The 14,630-nt window shown below is 34.9% G+C and overlaps 1 pseudogene; it reads left to right on the forward strand.

Annotated features, from left to right (window-relative positions):
- Positions 1–5,769: 5,769 nt before the first annotated feature.
- On the forward strand, positions 5,770–7,707 carry LOC131957007 (HAUS augmin-like complex subunit 3; annotated as a pseudogene).
- The last annotated feature ends 6,923 nt before the right edge of the window (positions 7,708–14,630 follow it).

The following is a 14,630-nucleotide window of genomic DNA, read 5'->3' on the forward strand; positions in this document are numbered from 1 at the left end:
ATTGCAGTTAAGCAAACTTTTAATGATGGTGGGGGTGGGGAGGGGGGGGGGGTTGGGGTGAGTTCTAAACTGGGGGACGTACCTTCTGGGAAGCCGCTGATAAGGTGGGCGCGAAAAGTTTCAGAGAATGGTGCTGTATTAAAAATATATAAGTACCAATACAAGCATTATATGGTAATCTATTTGAATAATTGTAACGTCTTTTGTGTGATTGTTTTATACATGTAAACGAATTGCAATTAAAGCAAAAGTGAGCTCTCCTAGACTTTCAAGCATATCCTTACATAAAAGTAAGTGTTGGAGGTGACACCTGCTGTGGAATCGGGCTATAGAAAAATAAAAATATGTGAGGAAACCACGCGTTTTTCGAGAAAAAATTTCTTAGATTATGTTGCTTTATGAGAATTTAATATACTAGTTAGCAATTCAAAATAGAATAAAAGTATTTCGTCCAGTTACCTGCAATCGATCAAAAGTTGCTAAAAATCCACTTACAGGATCTAATACTTATAAAAGGTAAAGTACACTTTCCGAATATCGGATTTTTTCTAAAAAATTAAAAGCAACATAATTATACAATTGTATACGTATGTATGTAATTTTGTTTACCTAACTGAAACGGTAGTTAAGTTGGAAATGGAGTAAGCACCACTTCCAGTTAACAGAAATCTCTTAAAACTACATTGCATATAATGATATGTGAAATGTCATCAATCTAACTAAGACGGCATTTAAGTTCTTGTGTTCACTTATACACATAAATACGCACACACAGACATAAATACAGACAAGGTTGCAGAAGTGCGTTTTTCCGAGTCAGTAGGATATAAAGCGCCAAGGAGTCCTTTCCATTTTTTTTCCACGATTACAATAGGGCTGGAAAGTAGGTCATCAACCAGTTCTACGGCTCAATATAACCTGCATAAGCCATAGAACTAGTTGGTGACCTTCTTACCAGCCCTATACCTCCTCTATATTTCGTATACAAGAAACAGAAATAAAATTTACCTAGAGAATATATTGTGATGGCTACTTCCCTTATAAAAAGTCAATAGTGTTAAGGGAAATAACCTAAAATTAATCTCCTTTAAACTGCTATCAAATAAAAAGGTATTTAATTGTCATATAAATCAAATACTGATCAATTGTTTTCTGTTAAATAAAATATTTACATCTGTATATATAATAATTTGTATGAATTTGTATTTTATATCTTTTATTGTAGTACATTTATTTTTAAATTTTTAATTAAGAAACTTTAAAATTTGTTAAAAAATAAATTTATATATATTAGTGAAATTTAAGTTATACCTAATGTTCACCAGTCAGATGGTAATTTTCGTTTGTCCAATACTGTTTTTGCCCTGCTTAAAAAAAAACAAACTCCAGTAACCAACATGGTTGGTATTAAAGCCACCAAGGAGCCAAGGCAAACCGAAACTGTTTCATGTTTGAGTACAAAAACTGAACATAATTAAATATGTTAAACGCAATGTCGCTATGATAAGTGGATGCTATAAAACGTTCTGCAGGAAGAAAAAAATAAAACAATAAAAAGCAGCGTGGATAAAATATACAACAATACAATCGTCCTTTACTAATAATCAGCAGCATAGCCAACGGGAGCCGGACGTTTTCCGGGCAAGTGGCATTCGGGCATTTGTCGCATTCGGGCAAGTGTCCATTCGGGCATTTGTCGCATTCGGGCAAGTGTCCATTCGGGCATTTGTCGAATTCGGGCAAGTGTCCATTCGGGCGTTTGTCGCATTCAGGCAAGTGTCCATTCGGGCATTTGTCGCATTCGGGCAAGTGTCCATTCGGGCGTTTGTCGCATTCGGGCAAGTGTCCATTCGGGCATCTGTCGCATTCGGGCAAGTGTCCATTCGGGAAATCTGCCTTCGGGCAAACGGCATTCGGGCAAGTGTCTTTCGGGAATTTGTCGTAGACCCATAGCCAACGCTGACATTCAGAAATCAGTAAGACAAGAATTTCAATTGTACCCTTACTAAACCCCTACTTAAAAAATATATGAGATTCCAAACACGAGAGATAAGAAAATACTTGAGTACGCGGACAACACAACTTTGTTAGTACAAACAGAAAAAGCAATACAGACTTTGACAACAAAATTCAACAACTTCGGGAAATGAAGAAGGGATAAAAAAAATTATGGGGACATGTAAATGGCATGAAAAATATAATTACAACACATCACAATAACGAACCCAGAGTTTATGGGATAACCTATAACCTATACCAGCGAGTCGACAAAAGACGACAAAGAAAATTAGACAATACTGAACAATACAATAAAACACAACCTCAACAAATAACACTACTGCAACTCAAACTTTCGTTGATAAAGCTGCAATAGTAAAACAGACACATCATACCATTAATAATTTTCAGATCGACACACTCAGTTATTAAAAATACAAACTACAAACTAGCTAATTATAGAACTTATTTAAAAAAAAAAATCAAATCATTAACCACAAAACCTTAATACCCTCTTCTTACACGACTTCTGGGTTTATGCACAAAAACAATTCTATGTATAGAAAATGACGTGGTATACCTAATTTCATCTCCATCATTCAAGCAATATGTAATTTGTGGCATGTGTAGTCATGCGTGTCGTGGTGGTTTTTGGTTGCGTGTGTGTGGTGGTCTGTGTGGTGGTCTGTGTGGTGGTGTGTTGTGGGGGTCTGTGTGGTGGTCTGTGTGTTGTGGTGGCCTGTATGTTGTGGTGGTCTGTGTGATGATATGTGTGTTGTGGTCGTCTGTGTGGTGTTCTGTGTGGTGGTCTGTGTGGTGGTCTGTGTGTTGTGGTGGTCTGTATGTTGTGGTGGTCTGTGTGGTGGTCTGTGTGGTGGTCTGTGTGGTGGTTTGTGTGGTGGTATGTGTGGTGGTCTGTGTGGTGGTCTGTAGGGTGGCCTGTGTGGTGGTCTGTGTGTTGTGGTGGTCTGTGTGGTCTGTGTGGTGGTGTGTTGTGGGGGTCTGTGTGGTGGTCTGTGTGTTGTGGTGGTCTGTATGTTGTGGTGGTCTGTGTGATGATATGTGTGTTGTGGTCGTCTGTGTGGTGTTCTGTGTGGTGGTCTGTGTGGTGGTTTGTATGTTGTGGTGGTCTGTGTGGTGGTCTGTGTGGTGGTCTGTGTGGTGGTTTGTGTGGTGGTATGTGTGGTGGTCTGTGTGGTGGTCTGTAGGGTGGCCTGTGTGGTGGTCTGTGTGTTGTGGTGGTCTGTATGTTGTGGTGGTCTGTGTGGTGGTCTGTGTGGTGGTCTGTGTGGTGGTTTGTGTGGTGGTATGTGTGGTGGTCTGTGTGGTGGTCACTAGGGTGGCCTGTGTGGTGGTCTGTGTGTTGTGGTGGTCTGTGTGGTGGTCTGTATGTTGTGGTGGTCTGTGTGTTGTGGTGGTCTGTAGGGTGGTCTGTGTGTTGTGGTGGTCTGTAGGGTGGTCTGTGTGTTGTGGTGGTCTGTATGTTGTGGTGGTCTGTGTGGTCTGTGTGGTGGTCTGTGTGGTGGTCTGTAGGGTTGTCTGTGTGTTGTGGTGGTCTGTATGTTGTGGTGGTCTGTGTGGTGGTCTGTGTGGTGGTCTGTGTATTTGTCTGTGTGGTGGTCTGTAGGGTGGTCTGTGTGGTGGTCTGTGTGTTGTGGTGGTCTGTGTGGTGGTCTGTATGTTGTGGTGGTCTGTATGTTGTGGTGGTCTGTGTGGTGGTCTGTGTGTTGTGGTGGTCTGTGTGGTGGTCTGTATGTTGTGGTGGTCTGTATGTTGTGGTGGTCTGTGTGGTAGTCTGTGTGTTGTAGTGGTCTGTGTGGTGATCTGTGTGGTGGTCTATGTGGTGATCTGTGTGGTGGTCTGTGTGGTGGTCTGTGTTGTGGTGGTCTGTGTGTTGTGGTGGTCTGTGTGTTGTGGTGGTCTGTGTGGTGGTCTGTGTGGTGGTCTGTGTGTTGTGGTGGTCTGTGTGGTGGTCTGTGTGGTGGTCTGTGTGTTGTGGTAGTCTGTGTGTTGTGGTGGTCTGTGTGGTTGTCTGTGTAGTGGTCTGTGTGGTGATCTAAGAGCGGTTGTCTATGCTTGGTGGTGTGCATGTGTGATGGTGTATGTGTGGTATAAAGTGTATGGTGTTCTATGTGGTGGTCTATAGGCTGGAGGGAAAAGATGATGATCAGAAAGTTCAATAACAATTCTGATTTACTATAGTAAAGGTCAGTGACTGATCCGAGTCCATGATAGACGACTGAAGAAACAGCGAGATAGGCTGGAATTGGAGAGAGTGTACTGACAACAACGATATCGTTATCAACTTTCGTACTAGAAGTGAAGTTACGTAGGATTAAAATATTTTTAAAAATTGAAGTTCAGCAAACTTTTAATGAGGGGGGGGGGTGCACTTTCTCTGAAGCCGCTGAAAAGCATCAGAGAATGGTGCTGTATAAAAATATATAAGTACAAAATACAAGCATTTGATGGTAATCTACTTGAATAAATGTAACTCCATTTTGTGTGATTTTTTAATACATGTAAACGAATTGTAATATGAAAGCAGGAGTGGGCACCCCTAAGCTTTCAACCATATCCTTCCATAAGAGTAAGTGTTGTACCTGCTGTGGAATCGGGCTATAGAAATTAAAAAATTTGTGAGGAAACCACTCGTTTTTCGAGAAAATATTTAGCGTCGAAACGTTCTTAGATTATGTTGCTTTATGAGAAAATATAATATACTAGTTAGAAATTGAAAATAGAATAAAAGTATGAAGGACAGTTACCAGCAATCGATCAAAAGTTGAAAGAAATCTACTTACAGGATCTTAATACTTATAAATGAATTTAGAAACCGGAACTAGGATACAGTAGACTTTCCGAATATCGGAAGTCATTCAAAAATGAAAAGAATCATACAACTTATGTATGGAATTTTGTCCACCTAACTGAAACGGTACTTAAGTTGTCGGTTTTTGAGAAGTAAAGTAAGTACCACTTTCGGTTAACAGAATTCTCTCAAAACTACACTGCATGTAATGTTAATTGAAATGTTGTCAACCTAACTAAAACGGTATTTATAAATGCATTTTATAATTTACAATACATAAATACGCACATACAGACATACATATAGACAAGATTGCAGAAATGGAATAAGTAGGATTTAAAGCGTCAAGAAGTCATTTCAATTTTTCTCCACAATTACATTTACAATGCCTCTTCTATACTTCGTATACGAGAAAGAAGATATTATAAAATGTACCTAGGGAATATATTGTGGTAGCTACTTCCCATTTAAAAAGTCAATATAATTAAGGGACATAACCAAAAATTACTCTCTTTGAAAAAGCTATCAAATACAAAGGTATTTAATTGCAAAATAAATCAAATATTAATCAATAATTTTCTTTTATATAAAATATCTATATATGTTTATATAATAATGTGTATGAATTTGTTTTTTATAACTTTTTGTATAGTACATTTAGTTTTATATTTTATTAAGAGAACACTTTAAAATTTGTTAAATAATAAATTTATAAATAAGTGAAATTTCAATTTGATTTATTTTGGCAAGGGCAGTATTTGTTGTTTGTCATTTTTCTTTTATTCCAAGAATCAAAATAAAAATAAAGCCATCTACAAATCCATATACTGGCATATACAAAACACGAATTTCTTCATACATTCATAGTCTTAGTCTGTGTTAATTTAAAGATGAAATTTTATTAAGATTCTACAAGAGAGTTTGAAACTTAAAGTACCGGATCCTTGTTAAATCACAATATGTCCTCACATCAATTTATTGAAACTCTGAAACGAATTGGTTATCCAGGCTCCGATGCGTTTGATCCCCTTGCACTTGAATGGGCTTTTGAAAACCCATCGACTTTACCTTTTTTTAGAGTGGTTTTGTAATAATATCAGTGAAGACAATGTTTTGACAAAAGAAGAGTTGGAAGAGTATAAAGAAATTGAAGAATCAGGCATGGTACTGAGTGGCTCTTACTTGGAGGAGGCTTTAAAAGCATTGGGCACAGACGATAGCCAGAAAATAAAAAAATATAGATGAAGATATTGACCACTTGAAAGAAACTTTAGCAAGAACCAAACTGCAAAAGGAGACTTTGAAAAGTCGCTGTAACAAGTTAAATGTTCATCACATGGCATTGATCAACAAAGTAACAAAGATGGGGGAAGTTGAGGAACAAAGCATCAAAGCATGCCATCAAGTTATTGACCAATGTGGATTAGAAAATATTAAAATTAATGAATCACTTCAAAAATTGATGCAGAGTGTCCAGGCTCTGATTACCCTCTACCAGCTTCCAAAGGGAGAGAATGCAGAGTCTTCTCCATTTTTATCACATTTGGATTTAAAGGCATATAGTGAAGCAGAAGAAAAATATTCACGAGAGCTAACAGCATTTACTAAAAAACAGTTTTTTGAGGGGATTGCAGATCTGGCAGGGGAAAAAGATGGTACACAGTATGGTCTTCTGGATGTTAGTTCACCAGAAAAACTTGCAGTTGATGGTGAAGAAAATGCAAGTTTCCTTGAAGACTGCGAGGAATTTAGTCGTCTGCAACAAATATTTCCAAAAAGTGAATGTGACCGCATAAATGCATTAGTTAGGGCTAAGAAAGCATTGAATGCTGTTCACAAGGCAAGGTCCATACTCCACCAACTGAAATCTGGCCAGTTTCCCACATCACCATCAGAAATCAGCCGCCTCCACCATAGCACATAACAGAGCATAGAAGCAGCAAAAGCAGAGGCCTCTGCCTTGGTAGCATCACTGCCTGATTTGTTACATGAGTTGGGAAGTTTACAGGGAACTGAAATACTCACATGAGACTATGATCTGAAATTGAAACGTCAAGAATATTTTACCAAAAATCAAGAGAAGAGCATCGAGTATCTCTTAAGTCAGAGAGCACGGAAAGAATTTCTAACAATGCTGTATGACCTAGAGACCAAAATCCACAGGGAGACCCATGCGCTTTTGTCATCAATTCGACAAATGTTGGAAAAACATCTCACAGAGTGGCAGCAAAGGATGAAAGACATGGACGACCCAGACTTGGGTGTAAAGAAGTTTGAGCGCAGTGTTGTGGACTCCAGGGACACCTCATCATCACGTCTCTACCACTTGCTGGGAGATTCAACTGACGACAGTAAAATGCTCTACCTCCCTAAGCAAAAAATAGTTGAAAGGGCTCAAAACTTGTACAGCAAATACAAGAATGCTCAGTCCATAGACCAGACAGATTTTGAGAAGTATATTTCAAAAGTCAGTCAGCTAGAGAAATGTGTTAAAGACTGTGAGTCAGCTTTGTATGATGGCTCCAGCACATCCAGTGGCTTGCCCTGCCTCTCCCCCGTTGACGTCCAGTCAGCTATGGCCACCCTCATGTCTAAACTTAGCTCACTTGAAACTGATATCACAGGCGTCATTGCTGATGTCAATACCAAAAAAGCAGTAAGACTTTTTTTTTCTAAATATGATTGTTTATTTTTTTTTGTTATTCAGCTCCTAAGCACAAGCACTTTTCAAATGAAGGTTTTGAAAATTTGAAAATATTTTATTTCAGGCCCTGAAAAATAATGTTTTGCTCAGCAAAGAAAGGGAGCTATTCATCTTATTTCACACAAACCCTAGTAGACTCCAGTATGTTGTTAATGGACTATGTGAAAGGAATAAAGTTCAAGATATTAGCTAGATTTAAAGTCACATTTATTTGTCAAAATAAATTGTTTATAACTTGAAAAAAAAAATTATTCCAATACTATTTTTGCCCTGTTTAAAAAGAAACAACAGCAATAACGTCCGGTTTACTAACATTGATAGTATTAAAGCCACCAAGGAGCCAAGGCAAATCGAAACTGTAAGTTTCAAGTTCGATTACAAAAACAGAAAATAATTAAATATCTTAAACGCAATGTCGCTATGATAGGTGGATGATATAAAGCGTTCTGTAGGAATTCCAGAAACAAACCCAATAAAAAGCAGCGTGGATAAAATATAAAACAATGCACTTGTCATTTACTAATGATCAACAGCTTAGCCAACGTTGACATACAGAAATCAGTAAGACAAGAATTTCAATTGTACCCTACTAAAACCCCTATTTAAAAACAGATGTTATGACAAATCAATTAAATGGATGTATATTCCAAACGCGAGAGGCAAGAAAATACTTGCGTACGAAGACGAGAGAACTTTCTTAGAACAAACAGAAAAAGCAATGCGACCCAAAAGGGACCTAATATACTACTAATGGTTGATGACCTACTAATCAGCCCTATACCTCCTCTATATTTCGTATACAAGAAAGAAGAAATTAAATTTACCTAGAGAATATATTTTGGTGGCTACTTCCCTTTAAAAGGTCAATAGTTTTAAGGGAAATAACCTAAACTTAATCTCTTTTAAAATGCTAAAAATACAATGGTATTTACTTGTCATAAAATACAAAAACTGATCAATAATTTTCTGTTTAATAAAATAATTTTGTATATATATATATATATAATTTGTTTTAAATTGTATTTTTTATCTTTTAATATAATTTATTATTTTTAAATTTTTAAATAAAAAACTTTAAACTTTGTTAAATAATAAATTTTTGAAAAAAGTAAAATTACAAATTGAATTAATGATTTGGTGGCAGTATAGCAATTTTTGTTTATTCCAATACTATTTGTGCCCTATTTAAAAGAGAAACAACCGCAGTAACTTCCGGTTCACTAACGTGTGTGGTATCAAAGCCACCAAGGACTCAAGGCAAACCGACACTGTAAGTTTCATGTTCGAGTACAAAAACAGAAGAGAATTAAATATCTCAAACGCAATGTCGCTATGATAGGTGGATGACATAAAACGTTCTGCAGGAATTCCAGAAGAAAAATAAAACAATAAAAAGCAGCGTGGATAAAATACACAACAATACAATCGTCCTTTACTAATAATCAACAGCATACACAACGCTTTTCACATACAGAAATCAGTTAGACAATAATTTCAATTGTACCCCTAATAAAATCCCTACTTAAAAATATATGAGATGACATATCGATTGAAGGTATGTATATTCCAAACAAGACTTTGACGGCAAAATTCAACAACTTCAGGAAATGAAGTAGAGATGAAATTTTAAAAAAATTATGGGGATATGTAAATGGCAGGGAAAATATAATTACAACACATCACAATAACGAACCCAGAGTTTATGGGACAACCTATAACCTATACCAGCGAGTCGACAAAAGACGACAAAGAAAATTAGACAATATTGAACATTACAATAAAACACAACTTCGACAAATAACACTACGGCAACTCAAACTTTCCATGATAAAGCTGCAATAGTAAAACAGACACATCATTAAAAAAAATTTCAGATCGACACACTCATTTATTAAAGATGCATACAAATTAGAGAAGTTTTTAAAAAAAAATCAGAAGCATTAACAACAAAACCTTAATACCCCTTCCTAACACAATCTCAGTTTTTTTGTCAAAAAAATTATTCCATGTATACAAAATGATGTAGTGGGTGTCCTGATATGGTATAACTATTTTCATCTGCATCGTTCAAGTATTATACAAATTATGACATGTGTACAAACGTGTACAACGTGTCACAATATAGTATAATGTCATTAAATATTTATGGACTGCTAATTACTTACTTTCTGGGAAGCCGCTGAAAAGCTTCAGAGAATGGTGCTGTATAAAAATATATAAGTACAAAATACATGCATTTGATGGTAATCTACTTGAATAAATGGAACGCCATTTTGTGTGATTGTTTAATACATGTAAACGAATTGCAATATAAAGCAGGAGTGAGCTCCCCTAAACTTTCAAGCATATCCTTACAAAAGAGTAAGTGTTGGAGGTGGTACCTGCTGTGGAATCGGGCTAGAGAAATATAAAAATTTGAGAGGAAACCACTCTTTTTTTTTATAGAAAATATTTAGCGTCGAATCGTTCTTAGATTATGTTGTTTTATGAGAATACAATATATTAATAAGAAATTGAAAATAGAATAAAAGTATGAAGGTCAGTTACTAGCAATCGTTCAAACGTTGAAAGAAATTTACTTACAGGATCTTAATACTTATAAATGAATTTAGAAACCGGAACTAGGATACAGTACACTTTCCTAATATCGGAAGTCATTCAAAAATGAAAAGAAACGTACAATTGTATACTTATGTACAGGGGCGGAACAACTATACCGCCAGACCCGCAATGCGGGGGGCCCAGGCCGTTCAGGGGCCCAAAATCCGATCAAAAAGCAATGACTTTGTATTCCAAAATTACGTTTTCGCGCACCTTAATTATGGTTTTGTAAAAAAAAAACTACTACTGTAGTGATGTTCTACAGTAGCTAACACACGCTGTTGCGTAAAAGAAAAAATTAATCTACATAAGCTTTAGTGTGCAAGATAAACAAACATTCAAACAACTTCCATGACTTATTTCCCTTTTTTTAAATAGTCAAATTTTAAGTGCCCATAAACTCCTTTTAATAGTTTTGTACTACGCAAATTGAAAAGCAATTATTTCTCTTAATTATTATTTTTTATAAAATACATACTAAAAGAATGACATAGCATAAAAAGGAATTAAAAAAAATTAATATAAATTAAAAAAAAAAAACATAAAAATAAACATAACACGAGAAACCATTACACATACAAAGCTTTCATGTTTCATATACTTTTGACCGACTTGCGCATGGGAAGCTATACGGCCACATCAAAAGTGACACACAGATTTGCAAAACAGACTATTGCACTTAAACACATGACATGTTGTAATTTGTTAGAATTGAAAATAAAAGTATTATGTAATTTTTAAAACAATATGTTTTTTAAAAACTAGATTAGGCCCGAAATGAGTATTATATATATATATATATATATATATATATATATATATATATATATATATATATATATAGGGGGCCTAAAAACATTTTGCGGGGTGGCCCTTTTTTTTCTAGTTCCGCCACTGCTTATGTATGGAATTTTGTCCACCTAACTGAAACGGTACTTAAGTTGTCGGTTTTTGAGAAGTAAAGTAAGTACCACTTTCGGTTAACAGAATTCTCTCAAAACTACATTGCATGTAATGATAATTGAAGTGTTGTCAACCTAACTAAAACAGTATTTATAAATGTATTTTATAATTTACAATACATAAATACGCACATACAGACACACATATAGACAAGATTGCAGAAATGAGTTTTCTCCAATAAGTAGGATTTAAAGCGTCAAGAAGTCATTTCAATTTTTCTCCACAATTACAATACCTCTTCTATACTTCGTATACGAGAAAGAAGAAATTATAAAATTTACCTAGGGAATATATTGTGGTAGCTACTTCCCATTTATAAAGTCAATATAATTAAGGGACATAACCTAAAATTAATCTATTTAGAAAAGCTATCAAATACAATGGTAATTAATTGTCAAATAAATCAAATGCTTATCATAAACTTTCTTTTAAATTAAATAGATATGTATGTTTGTGTAATAATAGGTATGAATTTGTATTTTATAAGCTTTATTATAATACATTTATTTGTAAACGTTTAAATAGAAAACATTAAAATTTGTAAAATAATAAGTTTATAAATAAGTGGAATTTCATTATTACGCGATCATGGATACCAACTCCATTTAAGTTGGCAGTTTTCGTTTTTTCCAATACTGTTTCTGCCCTGTTTAAAAAGAAACAACCGCAGTAACTTCCCTTTCACTAATGTGTGTGGCATCAAAGCCACCAAAGAGCAAGGACAAACCGACGCTGTAAGTTTCATGTTCGAGTACAAAAACAGAAGAGAATTAAATATCTCAAACGCAATGTCGCTATGATAGGTGGATGATATAAAACGTTCTGCAGGAATTCCAGAAAAAAAACAACAATAAAACACAGCGTGGATAAAATATACAACAATACAAACAATCGTCATTTACTAATAACCAACAGCATAGCCAACACTTTTCACATACAGAAATCAGTAAGACACAAATTTCAATAGTACCCCTAATAAAACCCCTATTTAAAAATAAATGTGATGACAAATCGATTAAAGGGATGTATATTCCAAACGCTAGAGGCAAGAAAATACTTGCATACGAGGACGAGACAACTTTCTTAGTACAAACAGAAAAAGTAATAGAGACGGTAATAGAAAAATTCAACAACTCCGGTAAATGAAGTAGAGGTAATATAAACGCAGAATTTTTTTTTAAATTATGGGGATATGTAAATGGCATGGAAAATATAATTACAACATAAACATCACAATAACAAACCCAGAGTTTATGGGACAACCTATAAGTTATACCAGCGAGTCGACAAAAGACGACAAAGAAAATTAGACAATACTGAACATTACAATAAAACACAACCTCAACAAATAACACTACGGCAACTCAAACCTTCCATGATAAAGCTGCAATAGTAAAACAGACACATCATTCCAAAAATAATTTTCAGATCGACACACTCATTTATTTAAGATATAAACTACCTAATTAGAGAAATCATTTAAAAAATAAGATCATTTGCCACAAAACCCTAATACCCCCTCCCAACACAACCTCAAAAAAATTATTCCATGTCTAGGAAATGATGTAGTGGGTGTCGGGACATTGTATACCCAGTTTCATCTCCATCGTTCATGTATTATTCAAATTATGACATGTGTACACAAATGGACAACGTGTCACAATAGAGTATAATGTCAGTAAAACCTTGTATAAAGCATGCATTTCTGGACTGCTAATTACTTAGTATTAGCCATTTACACTATAATCAATTATTTGGTTTTAAATTTTGGTAGCTTAAACTTAAATTTGAATGTTGAAAATGTAAAGCAATTAAAAAAACGAAACTTCATTCTTAAATTGTTGAAAAAGTGTGCAGGAATACAAATAATAATACAAAACAATATTAAAATTCATTCGTGTTTTATTTAGAAAAAAAAAAAATCAAAAGTCATGTGTACATCTTTGTGCAAAGTGTAGGAAGGGAATATAAGTCATGTGTGATGACGCCTAACTTTCTAGAAAAATTTAGAAACCGGCGGAAATCTGAACAACACTCTTCTGCTATTAATGGCAGACCACGGTGCCAGATATTCTGACATAAAACGTTCTGCAGGAGTTCCTGAAAAAAAAACAACAATAAAAAGCAGCGTGGATAAAATATACAACAATACAATCGTCCTTTACTAATAATCAACAGCATAGCCAACGCTTTTCACATACAGAAATCAGTAAGACAAGAATTTCAATTGTACCCCTAATAAAACCCCTACTTAAAAATATATGAGATGACATATCGATTGAAGGTATGTATATTCCAAACAAGACTTTGACGGCAAAATTCAACAACTTCGGGAAATGAAGTAGAGATAAAAATTTTAAAAATTATGGGGATATGTAAATGGCAGGGAAAATATAATTACAACACATCATAATAACAAACCCAGAATTTATGGGACAACCTATAAGTTATACCAGCGAGTCGACAAAAGACGACAAAGAAAATTAGACAATACTGAACATTACAATAAAAAACAACCTCAGCAAATAACACTAAGGCAACTCAAACTTTCGTTGATAAAGCTGCAATAGTAACACACACACACACCAGTCCAACAATGTTTTTCAGATCGACAAACTCATTTATTAAAGATACATACAAATTAGAGAAGTTTTTAAAAAAAATCAGAAGCATTAACACCAAAACCTTAATACCCCTTCCTAACACAATCTCAGGTTTTTTGTAAAAAAAAATATTCCATGTATAGAAAATGATGTAGTGGGTGTCCTGACATGGTATAACTAATTTCATCTGCATCGTTCAAGTATTATACAAATTATGACATGTGTACAAACGTGTTACAATATAGTATAATGCAGGGGTCGACAACCTGCGGCTCGCGAGCCGCATGCGGCTCTTTTGCTGTCCAGTTGCGGCTCTTCAGCTCCATGCACAAATGTTAATAATATTTTTTTTTTCCAAAACTCATTTAAATATTAGTCTGCAGCACTCGGTAATAAACGATATAACAATAGATGTAAACAATAAACATTCACTATTTTATTAGAATATTTAGTTACTCCCCATCTCAGTGTACTTCTTATTACATTGTCCATTCCTAATTAAAACATTCAACATCACAAAAAAACTAAACCAGCTAAGTGAAAAACTGAAAGAAACCCAGCATATTTCTTGCTTGAAGAAGTGGTTTGTTTCGAAAAAAAAATTTTTTTTGTTAAATACATGGGGAGCGGTAAATTATTTAATTACGAAAAATCTGAAAAAAATATCGTTATGAAACCAATGCTACTATTCAATCACTTCAGCATTAATATAAACAAAATGAAGGATGTTTTCACTGAGAGATTTGAGCTATTCAAAACAAATGCAAGTAGGCCCTACTCTGACTTACATAGTAGATCCTCTCAACACAAATTCAAATGAGATCATTTCATGTATTCAAAGCTATTTATTTTAAATTTTATATATAGTATGATATTTGTTTTGGATTATATATATATATATATATATATATATATACAGTGGCGTAGCGAGGTCGGGTGTCACCCGGTG

This window comes from Physella acuta, unplaced genomic scaffold (genome assembly GCF_028476545.2).
Source record: "Physella acuta isolate Inbredline_101_S28 unplaced genomic scaffold, ASM2847654v3 ptg001195l, whole genome shotgun sequence".
In the NCBI taxonomy this organism is placed as follows: Eukaryota; Metazoa; Mollusca; class Gastropoda; family Physidae; genus Physella; species Physella acuta.